This window comes from Rhinolophus hipposideros, assembly GCF_964194185.1.
Source record: "Rhinolophus hipposideros genome assembly, chromosome: 21".
Taxonomy (NCBI): domain Eukaryota; kingdom Metazoa; phylum Chordata; class Mammalia; order Chiroptera; family Rhinolophidae; genus Rhinolophus; species Rhinolophus hipposideros.
In genome coordinates this window covers 12,230,243-12,246,323 of record NC_138067.1, presented here as the reverse complement: position 1 = coordinate 12,246,323, position 16,081 = coordinate 12,230,243, and the positions used below count along the sequence as shown (strand labels likewise).

The following is a 16,081-nucleotide window of genomic DNA, read 5'->3' as shown; positions in this document are numbered from 1 at the left end:
AACAAATCATGAAAGTCATAGGACTGGATGAAAGCCCATTCACAGCCCATACCATGTAAGTACTGTTGGGCAAACTGAAGACCAGGGAGGAAATGTGACTTTTCTAAACCACACAAGATCTCACAACAAAGGAACACCAGCCTGGAAATACCAAAATTCCTAGCCCTCAATCTTATCACAACCCTAACAAGGGTTGCTGGACGCAGAGCCCCAGACTACACACAAACTACAGTAGTAATGTTACTCTATGTTGGTTTTTTGAGGGACGGAATACAGAGTAAACTCTATGCAGTAAAAGAGTATGCTATAAAACCCCTTAATTCAAATACACAGAATAATAATTCAACAATTATGTATCAAGGACAAATATATACATAAAACAATTTGCAAGGTGCCTTGAAAGATAAAATGGTGATGAACATGATTCCATGTTTTCAAATATAAGAAATCTCACTTCAATCAAAAGTGTGTATGATCAAATATTAGTGAAAAATAGTGGTTTCAACTATGTGTTATACACTTATGTTAATGGAGTGTTAATTAGAATGTTGAGAAGCTAAACAAAGATTTCCAATTTGTGACGAGAATTCAATTTCTGGCAGTCTACTATTAGGGGGAACAATCTTTATGAGTGAAAGTGTTCACCACGATATTATGTATAGTGAAAAACAGAGTACTCTTTCTGTTTAAAACGAGTTAATAGCTAAATTAATTATGGAATACCTGATATAGCAATAGTATACAACATTTTAAAATGGTCTTCAGGAACAATTTCATGACATGGAACATTATTATATTAAAATTTAACTTTAAAGAAGCTAACTTTTTAAAATAAAACAAATATTTGAATATAATATAAAAATTCCATGAAGAAAAGGATTGTACATAAGGTCTCATGTCAACAATGAGTTTCTTAGTGACATAATCATCTTATTTTCTCTTTTTTCTACTTTTATGTATTTCTAAAAATTTCATCAAATTACGACTATTTTAAATACAATAGGGGAAAAGTGTGCTTAGAATATATATGCACCTTTATATGTACATGTGTGTATATACACACACACACACACACACACACACACACACACACACACACACATCATCCTCTTCCCCACAGAGAAACAGTTTTTAATGGGCCAGGTTTAATACAGAAAGAGTTGGTAATGACTCTATCTAATATCTTCCTGCAATCTGTGGTTTTGTTGCACCTAAGGTAGCTGAGAGAGTTTGCTCTTTTAAACATTTTTTTTAATTCTCTCAGATATGTAAGATAAAGCAACGTGAAACTACACATGTTCTGAGTTATCAAAATGTGTTTCCCAATGTAAAGTCTGAATTAGGGAGACGCTCTCTCATATTAGCAAGTGTAATAAGTAAAGGAAAGAAGGAAGACCATGGGATAGGACAGCCGTGGTGTTCCATCCATAAAAGGGCAGCAACTACATTCATGTCAACAGAGATGTGGCTTTGTACCATTTTTATATTTTCATCTTTAGAACATTAACTACATACAGTCTTCATCCCATTATTTGTTGGTACCTATGTGCATTACGTATGGTTCCCCAGTGAAACATTAGGAAATTTTATAAATATATACAGATATGTTTTATATAATATATATTTAGGTTGCTGCAAAAGTAATTGCAGTTTTTGCAATTACTTTTAACATTTTATACCGCAATTACTTTTGCAGCACCCTAATATTTATATAGAAAACATGTGACATCTATTTATTATATATTTACATAGAATATATATGTCATGCATATATATATATATTATATATAATGAGGAATAGGTTCACATGATGATGATTGAGGCTGAAAAGTCTCACAAGCTGCCCTCTGAAGTCTGGTGTAATTGCAGTCCGAATTCAAAGTCCTGAGAACCGGGAAAGCTGAGAGTGTAAATCCAAGTCTGGAAAGAGCAGAGCAATGTCCCAGCTCAAACAGGCAGGCAGGAAGGGAGAGAAATCCTTTCCTGGACCTTTTGTTCCATCCAGGCCCTCAGTGGGTAGCATGATGCTGATCCACACTGGGGAGGTTGCCTACTTTACCGAGTCCACCGATACAATTGCTAATCTCATTCAGAAATATTCTTATACATACACCCAGGCATAATATCTAATGTGGAAACCCCATGACAAAGACAAAGTGACACATACAATTAACTATCACAGTATAAAACTAAACCTTGTTTCATTCAAGGTTTTCATCTTCCATAAAGAAAACAAATCTCAACTTGACAGAGGTGATGGAGATAATAGTTGTCTCTTAAAAAACAGAAACGGTTGTTTGTCCCACACTGTCCTAGAAATTCTCCCAATAGTAAATGTATGCTTTTGGTAACCCAAGGAGACTGATCAGTGCAGTCATGCAGGTGGGTTTTAGAATAAAAACTGGATTTATGTCTCAATGCCTCATCTATGCTATACGGTCTCCAGGAGACTTTATTTTCTACTGGGTTAAATAAAACTGCTGTACTAATCACAATCAAAATTACTTTTCTAAGTATTTTATGAAATCACATAATCTACTCAAGATCACTCAGTCTACAGAAGGCCAAATTGTCAGGGAGTGCTATACGAAGCTAAAGAATTTGGCCTCATGCTATTCCGACACCAGATTTTCCTATGGAATACTTATATTTTATAAGAAATTATTAGGTGCTTAATTGTTTCATAGGGGGTAATGTGTCCATGCTAAAAACATTTGGAAAATCTTTGTGGGGATAGATGGGAAAGAAAACTCATAGAATACGATTCATTACTGCAATACTCATTAAAGTCACTAGACAGTGAATGTGTATGATGAACCAACAAAGAGGAGTCGGGAATATAAGGCACAGCATTTCTCTTATTTGATCCCAGAGCACTTCCTTATTTTATTATCAGTATTATTATTCTTTTGTATTAATATCATGCAATGAATACTATGTAATATTACTATTAGTCTCAGTTACTTTCAGAACAAAATGTGGGAAACACTTGAGAGGTGGACGTACCAAAATACCTCTGACCCAATCCTGTGTACCTCCCATTTACAAGTATTCCTGCTGATAGACATTACCAGATATAGTTGGAATCATGATGTCTAAAGTTCCATGTATCCTAAGTTCTTCTCAGTTCTATCTTTCCATCTTTCCCTGAGTTCCTTTGTCACACTCAGTTCCCAAATTTAAGCACAAAATAATACTGAATGTTTAATTTAAATAAGTCTATAAACAGGTATTTCTTAAAAGAATGGATTTAATAAATGGGCTGGCTGACCCTTTGGTAGGCTACTTTTTTTTTCTTCTGCAAATCCCAATGTGACTATATGTAAATTCAATAGTCCTATGCAGTCCTGGTAAATGCTTTAACACAGTGTATTAATTTTTTTCATCTCTTAATTTGAGATAGTTGTACATACTTTCATGGTTAGTAAAAAAAAAAAAAATACATGAAATAAAGTATAAGAAATGCCTGTGATAGGCTTAGTACAAAATAGGTATTCCAAAGTGGCAGGTATATTAATGATCTATACAGTGTTAAAACAACTAGTTGAAAAAGCCTTCCTACTTATTTTTAACAGAGCATATATTAATGCATGATTTGGGAAAGGAATGTGTGTCAAAAGTACTTTCGGTTTAAGTTTGGGAAAGTGTTAGAAATAACAATGAACTAATGCATGGCTGATGGGTAAAACTAGCTATGTCTGTGTAATTAGGTTGAGAAAGCTGGTACCGTGTTTCCCAGAAAATAAGACCTAGCCAATCAGCTCTAATGCATCTTTTGGAGCAAAAAATAATATAAAATTGAGTCTTATTTTACTATGATATAAGACCGGGTCTTATATAAGACCCGGTCTTATATTAATTTTTAATATAAGACCCGATCTTATATTAATTTTTGCTCCAAAAGACGCATTAGAGCTGATTGTCTGATTAGGTCTTATTTTCAGGGAAATACGGAAGCTATCAAAATATTTCCTGCCATCTCAGCTGAGCATACTGCTACTTTTTTGCAAACACACATAGTATCTCAGTGATGGAAAGTAGTATATTTTCAGTATCTAAAAGAAATAAGGCCAGTTGGAATATCAGAAAGGTGATCACGCATCAGCCTTATAAAACAATTTTCAAAATGCCTGCCCTCTTTATTTTTGCTGGGCTTTCATCACAAATTGAGTATGTGGCTTAAAATGATGAACTAATTATAAGTACATGCTTGAGCATGGGTAGAAAGAAGCTCTGTTTTAGGGAAATTAGCAAAAGTGGATAAGTATTAGGAAGAAAGTAAAACTCAGAAAGGGATATGAGAGAAGAGAAAGACTCATCAGGCTAGAGGACAGAGGTTCAAATGAGTCATGACATGAGGTGAGTATCGGAGGTAATTTGAGACACACATTGATTTGCTAGATCAAAAATTGACAACCAGGAAGAGGTGCAACTGACCTAAGCGTGCACAGTAAGTTCTGAGCTCCGTGATTTGATGGTCAAAAGGCAGGGTTTGTGCAGTGCGCTGGATACCAGACAGTCTTTGGGTCTTTTCATTGCTTCGCATTCTTCAAATCTTTAATCACATATTTTCTTCTTTACGTGACCATAGTGGTTCTATTCTCCTCTGTTCTAGATCTCTCCATAACACTTATAAGCTTTAGTTTTTTTGTGTATTTTTATTTTGTTTTTGTTTTTTTCTGGAATGACATCTTAAATACACTACTTGCACTTGTTTTTTGTGTCTAAATAGTTGGCCTCTGGGGGAACCAAACCTAAGTTTTAATCCTCCTTTTGCATTACCTCCGAATACATACATACATACATACATACATACATACATACATATATACATTCATATATACATATATATATACATATATATATATATATACACATACACATACATACACACACACATAATCTATCAAGTTCACACAATTCAAACTCAGAATTAACTCTTAAAAGTCTCAATTCATCTCTATCTTCTACCCTGCCTCAGTGTAGACTTTCATATCCCTCATAGGTTAACTTCAATAAAACAAAGTTTATGATGTCAGTTGTCTGCAAAGAACTTTTAACTCTATAGGCAACCAGATGCCTATAGAGTGAATCCTAATTATGCCTGGTATAAAACATTCATCCTTTATAATCTGGCCATAAACTGGACTGCCAGCTTCACCTTCCATAAATACTTCGCCTGTCAGATCAGCTATGCTTTGTGCATGCCAGGGACTTTCAGAATTTAACGCCATTACTTCCCTCCACAGAGATAGCTGTCCCCTCTCTCTGCTTTTCCAGGAAACGTCAAGGATTTCTTCAAAACTTATCTCTAACTTCCTCATATTGGTGTAGAGAGCCACTGAGCGTACTGTGTACCCAAAGCATTGTGTTCATACCCTTACAGTGTTGCAAAGCCACATTTACAAGCTTCCAAACTTATCTGGTTCACTAGACTGCTGTCTCTTCCTTAGTGATGACCATTTCCTATTGATTTTGAATCCCTTTGCATTAGTAACATCTCATCACAGAGGCAATTAAACAATGTACAACATGCAGTACGAGTTTTGCTTCCCTAATACTTTTATGTCCAACCATTTCTCAAGTAGAAACCTTTGTGAGCATTATTAAAAAAAAAAATGTGGAATCCAGAGGCTGCATCGGACATTGGTAACCATTTCCCTTACATTCATCCAGACAGTAAAAAGCCTTCATTTTATAAACTTCATCTCTAGTTTGAAAGATCCGTCCGCCTCCACAGACCCTTAGAGAAAGCTGGATACAGCTAAAGTAGCTTAACCTACTTCACAATTTTGCCTCTGGCCAGCCCTGACTGGAAGTACTGCCAAATGGGAAAGAATTTTATTTAAATCAATATGAAACCAGGATATAAATCTGTACTATTTATGTTTGACTAAATGTTCATTGGTTAACATATTAGCAGCCAATTTTGAGCTGTAAAAAGCTGACTTCGTGGAAAAATTAAGAGCTTTAGTATAGAGAAGAGAATGTGAGAGCCAAATGTTGTAGGCTCATAGAACCTACGGACATCGAAATAACCAACTAGATATATGGAGACTCGTCGGAAAAGGTGACGGTTATCTAGGTCCAAATTTACAAAGCCTATTAAGACATCTGTACACATGTGATAAGTATACAATGCCATGCAAAGTTCAAAAACAAGTAATGTAATGTGTTTGCGTTTCATATTTTGTAGGACAGAAATGTAGAATCATGGAGATTTAAAAAGCCCTTCAGAAAGTTTCAAGTCAGCCCAAGTCAAACCTGGGCAAACTGTTGAAAGTTCAAAGCTGACAGACAAACCTTTAGTCATGGCTTTAATTAATGCCATGCACCTCTGTGGAGTAGAAATACCGCCTCCTAATTAAAATGAGTCTTTATTCATTTTTTCCTAGACAGCTGAGATTTAGATTTTCAAAGCTGATTCTGAACACCTCCTGACCTTTGGCAAAAATATTCATTCAGTTTTGAACTCTGAGCTTCCAGGTGAGCTGAAATGATTACGGGACTTTGAGGTCATCTATAAAGCAGGCTGATGGCCCGCTAGTCTGCTTCACACAATTCCACTTTATAAAGAATTTCTCCTGAAGTGGCAGTATCACTGCACCCCAGATCCATAGGGCTGGGAGAGCTCCTCAATCATACCACTCACAAGATTTTCGGAAAGTAATTTTAAGAACAAAACCAACTGTCTACATGTTTTACCCTTTGTTGACAGACAACTTTGTAGATACACATTTCCCCTAAATTAGCAATATCATAGTCAAGTACAAGTATATATTCTGTCTTACATAGTTTTCAGTTAGTCTTTTGCACAGCAGACGTTTCATGATTGTGTGCTATTAGGCTGTACAAAAGTAACTGCAGTTTTTGCAATTAAAATCTTTTAAACCGCAACTCTTTTGTACCAACCTAATATATTCCACATCCTGAGATAGAAACATGAACAGCTACACTTCCTGATATCAAGGGGTTTCACTGAAAGAGAGAAGAGGACTACGCACGCGCTAAGTGGTATAATAAAGTATATATGTATGAGGTCTGACAATTAAGTGCAAGAAATTGTTCCAACGATGTTGCTAACCTTTTTCGTTATCAGAGGGATTATTCATCATGAATTTGTACCAACTGGACAGTTAACCAAGTTTACTATTTGGAAGTGCTGAAAAGGCTGTATGGAAAAGTTACATGAAAATGACCTGATTTTTTGCCAACAATTCATGGCTCTTGCATCACGACAATGCACCAGCTCACGCAGCACTGTCTGTGAGGGAGTTTTTAGCCAGTAAACACATAACTGTATTGGAACACTCTCCCTACTCACCTGATCTGGCTCCCAATGTCTTCTTTCTGTATCTGAAGATAAAGGAAAGATTGAAAGGAAGACATTTGGATGACATTCAGGACATCAAGGGTAATACGATGACAACTCTGATGGCCATTTCAGAGAAAGAGTTCCAAAATTGCTTTGAAGGGTGGACTTGGTGCTGGCTTCGGTGCATAGCTTCCCAAGGGGAGGACTTTGAAGGTGACCATAGTGGCATTCACCTCAGTGATACATAAGGTATGTAACACTTTTTCTAGGGTGAGTTCGTGAACTTAATTGTCAGACTTTGTATATATGCTGCATGAGTATGTAAGCCATCCAGAATTTTGTGTGAGTGCGAATACCTGAAAATGATTCAAGGAGAATGCTACAAATAAACTGGCTTTAGATAATGAGTTTACAGTTAGAGGACAGTGGGGCAGGCATGCAGAAAGGTGGTAAGGTAGAAAAGAGGATAGGATTTTTAAAAAATAATTTGTGATTTTTACTAAAGCTATGAGAAGGTGGTATGAGCTAGAATGAGGAGAATGTGCTGTAATAGGCAAACAGTGGAGATTAGGCAATGGTGAAGAATTATAAAAAATGAGGAACCCGATTATATCAGTATAAATTTAGAAAGATTAACTGAATATTGAAATGAGGAAATGGGGAGAGTGGGAAGGAATCTAAAATAAGACTAGTAATTTAGAAGGACATCGGAATACTCCAAGGGAGCAAAAAACAAAGCTTACAAAAAATTACAGTTAACACCAGGGGGGAAAGGAAGAGGAACAGTTTGAGAGAATTACAAAAGAGGATGAATCTGAAAGTATTCAATTAAGGTAGATGGGAATACAAATATAAACAATACTTAAACCAGTTTCTTAAAAATATAGTAACCATGGGCCCATAAGAGGTAAGAGGCCCTTTTAATTTCACTTAACTCTTAATTTTTTAACACTACAGGATAAGTATTGATAAAAATAATTTGATAAAATAAGTCCAGTGGAGACAGGATTAAAATTCAGGTTTTTCTTACCACAAATCTGACTTTCAAGCCACCATACCGCCTTCTGGTTTTAAAATAGATTAATTTTAAAATCGACATGTGATAATTTTGCCATTGGGTACCGAGTGCTCAAGATAATTAAATTAGCATAGCGTTTCTCTCTACATCCAACAACTCACTTCACTTGTCAGGCAGAGAATGTAGATTTTTTAATAGAGCTCTACGTTTCACATAGAAAAGTTTGCTTCTTCACTCAAGCGACCTAGTAATTACCTCCAAATGTTTCCCAAATCCCTGAGCTAGATATTTCTTTCGTGTATTAAGAAAATAACCTGGTCTCTTTTTACTTTATTTTTGACACTATTCAATGACATGGGAAACAATGTCATATAAATCTGCAGAAAATTAAAAGCATTGAAATTAAGCTTTCCAATCTCATACTCAAAAATGCACCTAGCATTTGTGATGTAAAGTATAAAAAAATATTTGCAAGAAATGTTTGTGGATGGTGGTACATAATTTCAAATGTTATTTGATAGAATTATGTTTAAAATATATGCACAAATTTTTGCATCTTTTGAAGAAATGACTATTTTTAAGTCCCCCCCGCCCCCATACCCTATCAAACAAGTATTTTCTGAGGAAAGAAATAGCCAGCTTAGGCAATATCATCATCTTTCAAAAAAAAATTTACTCCTTCAGATACTCCAATGTTATCCCGTTTTAACAAAAAAGATAACCAGAGAATGCCATACCTGGATTCATCTACTCTTCCCATTCTGTTCCTATATGCCGTCCTATGAATTGTCATTCAAACTTTTGGTTTGCTATTCCGTTCTGGATGACCACAGGAGAATATACAAAGGATCTTTATACTTTTGGCAAACATTATCATCTAGGGTGTCAATGATCATATTGTTTAATGATCCTTACATGAACATCCTCAGGACAAATTCTTCTTCTGGACAGGAATGTGTTTCTCTCTCCTGGTCAACTCATGAACTTCATTTTTAGTAGAAAATGAAACATATTAAGATTCAATCTTTACTTTAGCTATAACCTACCACCTTAAATTATTCTCTCTCTCTCTCGCCTTTATAATTATTTTCCTTTTCAACTCTCCATGTATTATTACTATTCAGAGATGGCATGATTTGGCTCATATTCTCTCAATTATCAACCACTAACTCTCAAGCCCTTTGGGAAGCAAAAGTACTAAGCATTTTGCTTCAATTTATAATAGGTAAGAAAAGTAAAGTAAGCTTTATGAAACTTACCCTGAATTCGACATTATTTTATATTTACAATCCAATAGATACTTGTAAGCCCTTATCTTATGGATAGGAAACAATGATTCAGAAATTTTAAGACCTAGCACTTTGTTTGAGGTTTTGCTGTGGTTATCAAGCAATGCCTAGGTATGGGCTTACTTTTATTTATGTTGCATGGAATCTGGTATTTTCCTTCACTCTAAGGTTATATTACTGTCCTTAAAATATTGTAAGATTCTTATCTTTTTTTTCTGTTATTGACTCCCCTATATTACTGTTTCTCTATATGTGAAGACCTATAAGAAAATTTAAGATTATGTAGGGGAAGAAAAATAATTTTACTGCTATCCCTCTAGGCTCTTAACTGAGACACATCTGTAACTAAAGACATCAATAAGAGAAAAACAATACAAAGTTTAAAAGATGGATAGGTCCTGTACACAAGGGAGACACTCAGGAAAACTGAGTAAATTCCGGAAATGGCCCAATCCACCTCCTTAAATAGACAGAAGATGTTGGTGGCAGGGAAGGCAGTTATGCGAGGTGACCAGTACGAGCACAGTAAACAAGGGTAAGGATTTTATGCAGATTTAAACCACTGTTTCTCCACTAATAAGAGTTTCTAGGATTTAGTCAGTCTCCTCTTCCTATTACAGAGAGGGAGAGATCCTTACAAATGGAGATTTCCCTTATAAAAGTAAATAGCCCTTGCAAAAGCATAATAACTTCTACTCAGTTATCAGAGCTACTTCTGTGTCTGCTATTGCTTACAAATAATAGCCTAAAATAATCCTTATGCCAAAGAGGTATACTTTCATGTGGAAAATTCTGATCCCCTTCAATCATTTCATTCTCTTTTCCAGTTCCCAATTTGTCTTTATGTTTCCACATTTTAATCTCTTTCCTTCTTTTGGTGATTTCTTCAAATTTAGCAGACAATTAATTATCTGTATTATCTTTAATGTTGCTATTGACTTTTTATGGTAACCATGTTCATTTCTAGAATGTTTCTACATTAAAAATCCATTTATTTTTCACAGAAATCTGTTCTTTCCTCAAGAATTCTGCTCCTTTTTAGGAAAAAAAAAAAGAAATACTCAAAGAAATAAAATCTCTGAAGTTGTTGCTCCATCATTAATTTGGAGGGTGTGAATTTCATCGATTGTTGTAGTAGCTAGTAAATTTGGACAAAAGTTTCAGAGGAACTATTTCCTTAGGAATCCATTCACCTGGGTCACAGATACGTTTGTTATAGAGTGGTTTCATATTTGTCACTGCATGGTTTTCACATTCTGGATTAGATTTTGTGTTTATTCTCAACTTGAGATCCCCAACATCACACAGTTAATGGGAATGGAAAATCTACAACCTCTTATGGAGAACGCTCAGCATCTTCTTCCTAAATATCTATCTATTTTTTCCATCCACAATACAGTTATCTAGTTTCTTTTACATAAGCATGATTAGTGTGTGAGTACTCCACAGTTTCTTTGTATGAATAGGAAAGACTACTGAGTTCTGAGGCTCCTGCTCTAGCATACAGGAGTCTGAGATCTGCTTCCTGTTCTTGAATGGAAATTATACCACAGTCCCTAAAAAGTGTGCAGCTCCATAGCATTTTGGCTGTTCAGAGTGAATTACCTCTCACCTTTGTAAAAGGACTTTTTAAGGTAAAATTATGACTCTTATACAGATATAACACATGTTTAATATATATATATATATATATATATATATATATATATATATATATATATATACAAGTATAACATATAGATATATCTTATACAGATATAACATATTTAATAATGTGTTAAATATTTTACTGAATTTATTGTTTAATGAGTAAACTTGGCAGGTTATGACAGGTTCAAATGAGAAATTAAATAAATAAACACGTAGGAATAAAGAGATACTGGCATGAATTTACATAGGGATACAAAACTAGCTTTTTCCATAAAGTGAGGGGAGTCCATTTCACCTCCACTGAAAGAATATACTTGCACATCTATAGACAAGAATTATTTTGCATTGTTATCAGTTTTCTACAATTTATAGAATTGTAAAATTGTTCAAAGACAAAGAAAGGTTAGAATCAGATAGCATAGAAGAGTGTGCTTAAGCAATGTATAGTTTTCCTTTGGAGACACTCAATAATCTTTTTTGTTTAATCCAAATTCCCTTACATCTTGATGTTTAGACCTCTTAAGTTCTAGACTCCTGGACACTTGTTTTCTAGCTAGCAAACTTGAGTATTTTAACAATGCATTTTATCTAGTGTAACTACTGACTTCTTGGTATCTGCAGCCAGTTTAGTAGGACATATTGACTAGACTTGATTATTCCTCATCTTTAAACTTTCCATCTGTTTTTGTGATAAAAATTTCTCTTTGTTTTCCTCCTAACATTTAGACTTCATCTTCTATGTCTTCATTGAATTTTCCCCCAGGTCAAACTTTTCGTAGTATTTTTTAGGTTTCTGATCTTGATATTTGTTCAGTGTGTGTCTCTGCCTATACTTTTAACTGCTTTCTCTATGCTGATGACCTGGAAATTGACACCTCAATGTATCAGATGCTTCAGGCACTTATTTCCAACTGTGCAGTGGATATCATCAAATACATATCCTACTGGCAGCTCAAATTTGACAAGACCCAAACAGAATTCATTAAACACCTCTACTCACCTGCAAACACAGTTTCCAAAGTTGTTACTCCTCCTACATTTTCTCTGTATCATATTTTGATATTGCAATACAATCAGTCATTCAAATTAGAATCCTAGAAGTCTTCTTTAACATCTCTCTCCCCTCTACTCCCAAATCAATCGTTACATCTTAACATCTCTTAAAACCATATTTTATTTCTCTCTTTAGTGTCATTTCTTCTAGTGATACTTTATACTTCTCTATGCATTCAAGAATTATATTAACTAGCCATACCAGCTCTTATTTCTAATCTATAATAATCTAACAAGTACTTCTTTTTAAAATATAAATTTTAGCATATACGAGGAACTCATACAACTTAATAGCAAAAATAAGTAAACAAACAATCAAATTTAAAAATGGGCAAAGGACCTGAACAGTTTTCCAAAGAGGGCTATTAGGAACATAAAAAGTGTTCAACATTACTAATCATCAAGGAAATGCAAATCAAAACCACAATGAGACATTTGTTAGAATATCTATTATCAGAAACAAAAATGATAAATGCCAGAAGCTTGTGGACCAAAGGGAGCCCTTGTACACTGTTGGTGGGAATATAAACTCGTACAGCTACTATTGAAAACAGTATAGAGGTTCCACAAAAAATTGAAAACAGAACTACCATATGACTCAGCAATCCCATTTTGGGTCTATATCCATAGGAAACAAAACTATCATCTTGAAAAGATATTGGTACTCCCACATTCACTGTAGTATTATTCATAAAAGCCAAAGTGATCATCAGACAGAAGAATGGATCAAGAAAATGTGAGACAGATATAGATATAGATTTAGATGACACATTGTTCAACCTTAAAAAGGGGAATTCTGCCATTTAAAACAACATGGATAAAACTGAGTGTGTTATGCTAGGTGAAATAAGTCAAGCAAAGAAAGATAAATACTGCGTAGTATAACATGTGGCATCTAAGCTTTAAAAGTCAAAGTCATAGAAACAGAAAGTGAAAATCTGTTTGCCAGGGAATGAGGTGTTGTGGAAATAGGGAAAAAACTGATAAAGGGTAGGAACTTTCAGTTATAAGATGAATAATTTCTGAGGATCAGATGCATAATATGGTGACTATAGTTGATAACACTGTATTGTGTAATTGAAATTGGCTAAGAGAGTACAATTTAAATGTTATCACACACACAAAATGATAAATATGAGAGGTGATCTGGTTAGTAGTTAACCAGATGAGGGGAATCTATTCACAATCATTACTTTGTACCATCTAAATATCTCAGAAATATGTTTATCAATTAAACCTCAATAAAGCTGAACAACAACAACAAAAAATTGGGACAACGTTAGGGAAAGCAATAGACCAAAGTCAGGCTGGTAACTCTCATCTCCACCATTTTCCAACTATGTGAACTTGGACAAATGAATGACATGCTCTAACCTTCATTTCCAAATTTGTTAACTAAGGACAATCACAGCATGTCTGGAAGAACTTGGGTGAAAACTGAGTAAAATTTGGAAGCATGCTCCCAGGAAATAATGAACAATAAGTAGTGACCATTTTAATTTACATAGAAAAGCATGCTTATATTATATTAGGTTGGTGCAAAAGCAATTGCGGTTTAAAAGGTTAAAAATAATTGCAGTGGGCTCTGGGGAAGACGTGGCAGCTTTGGGTCGGAAGCGAGAGCCAACAGGCACCTAGGCGTTGGTGCCCTTCTGTGAGACACCATGGACAAACCTAAGGAAAACTGCATTTCAGGGCCTGTTAAGACTACAGTGCCACCTGGTGATGGTCCAAAACATGTTCCCATGATGCAGCAATTTCCTTGTCAGCATCCATTATCTGCGAACAGCGGCCAGGCTCAGCGGGTCTTGTGTCCTTCCAACTCCTCCCAACGAGTTCCTTCAAAAGCACAAAATCTTGTCTCTAGCCATAAACCAGAGTCTGAAGCAGAAGCCATTGCAGGCAACCAGTGTCCCTCATCCTGTCTCCAGGCCACTGACTAACACCCCAAAGAGTGAGCAGCCCCAGCCACCAGCCCCTGGAAATAATTCTGAGAAGGAATTGGCATCAAAACAGAAAAACGAAGAATCAAAAAAAAAAGCCAATGGGCTTTGGAAGATTTTGAAATTGGACGCCCGCTGGGTAAAAGAAAGTTTCGTAATATTTATTTGGCGAGAAAAAAACCAAGCAAGTTTACCCTGGCTCTGGAAGTGTTATTTAAAGCTCAGCTGGAGAAAGCAGGAGTTGAGCATCAGCTGAAACGAGAAGTAGAAATTCAGTCCCACCTTAGGCATCCAAATATTCTGACTGTATGGTTATTTCCATGATGCCACCAGAGTTTACCTAATTTTAGAATATGCACCCCTTGGAGCTATCTATAGAGAACTTCAGAAACTGTCCAGGTTTGACGAACAGAGAACTGCGACATACATCACAGAAATGGCCCACGCCCTGTCTTACTGCCATGCAAAGAGAGTTATTCACAGAGACATTAAACCCAAGAATCTGCTCCTTGGATCTCCGGAGAGCTTAAGATTGCAGATTTTGGGTGGTCTGTGCATGCCCCATCCTCCAGGAGAACCACCCTCTGTGGAACGCTGGACTACTTGCCCCCGGAGATATTGAAGGCTAGATGAATGATGAGAAGGTGGATCTCTGGAGCCTTGGAGTTCTTTGCTATGAATTTTTAGTTGGGAAGCCTCCTTTTGAGGCAAGCATATACCAAGAGACCTATAAAAGAATATCGCGGGTTGAATTCACATTCCCTGACTTTGTACCAGAGGGGGCCCGGGACCTCATCTCAAGACTGCTGAAGCATAACCCCAACCAGAGGCCGACCTTGAAAGAAGTACTCGAACACCCCTGGATCACAGCAAATGCCTCAAAACCATCAAGTGGCCCAAAAAAACAAAGAATCAACTGGCAAGCAATCTTAACCCTGCTGCAGGGGGAGCAGCCCGTGGGGAGGGCTGCTGGATAATGGGTCAGACACAGGCTCCTGACATTCTTACTGCTGCCTGCCTGCAATTGGAACGCTCCAGAAAATGTTTGTTTTTGTACCGAGCAGGCGGGACTTCTGCCGCCTCATTCAGAAAGTTCCACTTCAGTAAACATGACACTCTGACCTGAAGTGGCCACGCGAACCGTGCTGATTTCACTGGCTTTATAATCCCAAGGCAGGGTTCAAGTTCAGCCACCCGGCAGCCTGTTGGAGTAAGGCGTCCTTGTGGGAGGTGAACCTGGAGTCAGAGTGGGCAGAGCGGCCCGTCTGTCCTGACTTGATTGGTTCAAGAGGTGTGCAATAACCTTCCAAGCACCTGGGTGGGTGTGTAACTTATTGGGTGGCCGTGCCTGGTGAAGTTTTCAGAATGAGCATGGTAAATGTTAAAATAAAGACACGTGTATGCACTTGTAAAAATAATAATGATAATAATGATAATAATTGCAAAAATCACAATTACTTTTGTACCAACCTAATACAAATGTACAACTGTTTTAACTTACCAATTTTAAGTTCCTGTTTTTATTTCCTCCTAGTCATTCTGCTGCCTTGTTTCCCCATGTAGCATTTAATAATATAATGTATCCACCATATTTTCCTCAATGACATAAAAGGAAATAATCCAATTTGAGAAATAAAGATGGATAAAAGATTTGAGCAGACATTTCACGAAGGAATAAAGATGATAAGCACTTGAAAAAATGTTCAACACTATTAGTTATGAGGGAAAACCAAACTAAATTAAAAATTTAATATCACTACAGACTTGTTAGAATAAATAGAATTAAAAAGACTGACAATACTACGCATGAGAA

The 16,081-nt window shown here is 36.0% G+C and overlaps 1 pseudogene across 1 annotated transcript; it reads left to right on the top strand.

The window, feature by feature from the left end:
• Positions 1–13,989: 13,989 nt before the first annotated feature.
• On the top strand, positions 13,990–15,201 carry LOC308489971 (aurora kinase A-like; annotated as a pseudogene). Its single transcript has one exon. The product of its transcript is annotated as an aurora kinase A-like (transcript).
• The last annotated feature ends 880 nt before the right edge of the window (positions 15,202–16,081 follow it).